This window comes from Arachis stenosperma, chromosome 1, assembly GCF_014773155.1.
Source record: "Arachis stenosperma cultivar V10309 chromosome 1, arast.V10309.gnm1.PFL2, whole genome shotgun sequence".
In the NCBI taxonomy this organism is placed as follows: Eukaryota; Viridiplantae; Streptophyta; class Magnoliopsida; order Fabales; family Fabaceae; genus Arachis; species Arachis stenosperma.
In genome coordinates, this window is record NC_080377.1 from 44,555,673 (window position 1) to 44,558,260 (window position 2,588).

Consider the following 2,588-nt stretch of genomic DNA (forward strand, 5'->3'; position numbering starts at 1 on the left):
AGTTTTTGGAGCCATTGCTAAGAATTGTTCGAGTTATGAAAAGTGTAAATCACAATTTTGCCTATCAAGTTTTTGGCGCCATTGCCGGGGATTGTTCGAGTTTGGACAACTGACGGTTCATCGTGTTGCTCAGATTAGATAATTTTCTTTTCAAAAATTTTTCAAAAATCTTTCAAAATTTTTTTCTTTGTTTTCGTTTTTCCAAAAAAAATATTTTCGAAAAATCCAACAAAAAATTTAATAAAATCATAAAAACCAAAAATATTTTTGTGTTTCTTGTTTGAGTCTTGAGTCAATTTTTAAGTTTGGTGTCAATTGCATGTTTTAAAAACTTTTGCATTTTTCGAAAATTCATGCATGTATTTTTCATGATCTTCAAGTTTTTCTTGACAAGTCTTCTTGTTTGATCTTCATATTTTCTTGTTTTGTGGATTTTATTGTTTTTCATATGCATTTTTGCATTCATAGTGTCTAAGCATTGAAAATTTCTAAGTTCGGTGTCTTGCATGTTTTTCTTTTCTTGAAAATTTTTCAAAAATAAGTCTTGATGTTCATCTTGATCTTCAAAGTGTTCTTGGTGTTCATCTTGACATTCATAGTGTTCTTGCATGCATCATTGGTTTTGATCCAAAATTTTCATGTTTTGGGTCATATTTGTGTTTTTCTCTCTCCTCATTAAAAATCCAAAAAAAATATCTTTTCCTTATTTCTCTCATAAATTTCGAAATCTTTGGGTTGACTTAGTCAAAAAATTTTAAAATAAGTTGTTTCTTGTTAGTAAAGTCAAGATTTCAATTTAAAAAAGCCTATCTTTTCAAAATCTTTTTCAAAAATTAAATCTTTTTCATTTTTTTATTATTTTAAAAAATTTTTAATTTTTATTTTCAAAATCTTTTTCTTATCTTTATTTCATAATTTCGAAAATCTTACTAACAATTAATGTGATTGATTAAAAAATTTGAAGTTTGTTACTTTCTTGTTAAGAAAGGTTCAATCTTTAAATTCTAGAATCATATCTTTTAGTTTCTTGTTAGTCAAGTAATCAATTTTAATTTTAAAAATCAAATCCTTTCCAAAATATCTTTTTCAATCATATCTTTTCAAAATATCTTTTTCAAATTATATCTTTTTCAAAAATTTGATTTCAAAATATCTTTTCTAACTTCTTATCTTTTCAAAATTGATTTTCAAATCTTTTTCAACTAACTAATTGATCTTTTATTTGTTTTTTATCTTTTTCAAAACTACCTAACTACTTTTCTCTCTCTAATTTTCGAAAATAACTTCCCTCTTTTTCAAAAATTCTTTTAATTAACTAATTGTCTCAAATTTTAATTTTAATTTTATTTCTTCTTTTAATTTCAAAAATCACTAACCTTTTTTTTAAAAAACAATTTTTGAAAATTCTCCCCCTCTCATCTCGTTCTATTTATTTTAATTATCCACTAACACTTCTCTTCATCTAAAAATTCGAACCCTCTCTTCTCCTTTGTGTTCGAATTTTTCCTCCCTTCTTCTACTCTTTTATTCTTCTACTCACATAAAGGAATCTCTCTACTGTGGTAAAGAGGATCCCTATTATTGTTTTCTGTTCCCTTCTTTCTCATATGAGCAGGAGCAAGGACAAGAATATTCTTGTTGAAGCAGATCTTGAACCTGAAAGGACTCTGAAGAGGAAACTAAGAGAAGCTAAATTACAACAATCCAAAGACAACCTTACAGAAATTTTCGGAAAAAAAGAGGAGATGGCAGCCGAAAATAATGACAACAACAATAATGCAAGGAGGATGCTTGGTAATTATACTACACTTACTTCCAATTTTTATGGAAGAAGCATCTCAATCCTTGCCATTGGAGCAAACAATTTTGAGCTGAAGCCTCAACTAGTTGCTCTAATGCAACAGAACTGCAAGTTTCATGGACTTCCATCAGAAGATCCCTATAAGTTTTTTACTGAATTCTTGCAGATCTGTGAGACTGTTAAGACTAATGGAGTAGATCCTGAAGTCTACAGGCTCATGCTTTTCCCTTTTGCTGTAAGAGACAGAGTTAGAACATGGTTGGACTCACAACCTAAAGATAGCCTGGACTCCTGGGATAAGCTGGTCACGGCCTTCTTGGCTATGTTCTTTCCTCCTCAAAAGCTGAGCAAGCTTAAAGTGGATGTTCAAACCTTCAAGCAAAAAGATGGTGAATCCTTCTATGAAGCTTGGGAAAGATACAAACAGTTGACCGAAAAGTGTCCTACTGATATGCTTTCAGAGTAGACCATTTTGGATATATTCTATTATGGTCTATCCGAGTTCTCTAAGATGTCACTGGACCATTTTGCAGGTGGATCTATTCACCTAAAGAAAACGCCTACAGAAGCTCAAGAACTCAGTACACCTCTGAGAGGAATCCTGTTAGTAACGGGATGCCTCAGAAGAGGGGAGTTCTTGAAATTGATACTCTGAATGCCATATTGGCTCAGAATAAAATGTTGACTCAGCAAGTCAACATGATTTTTCAGAGTTTGAATGGATGGCAAAATGCATCCAATAGTACTAAAGAGGCATCTTCTGAAGAAGAAGTTTATGATCCTGAGA

At 30.8% G+C, this 2,588-nt stretch overlaps 1 non-coding gene across 1 annotated transcript; it reads right to left on the reverse strand.

Moving 5' to 3' along the window:
- Positions 1 to 2,150: 2,150 nt before the first annotated feature.
- LOC130949471 (small nucleolar RNA R71) lies at positions 2,151 to 2,258 on the reverse strand. The gene has a single exon (XR_009073392.1). It is a non-coding gene; the product is annotated as a small nucleolar RNA R71 (small nucleolar RNA).
- Between the last annotated feature and the right edge of the window lie 330 nt (positions 2,259 to 2,588).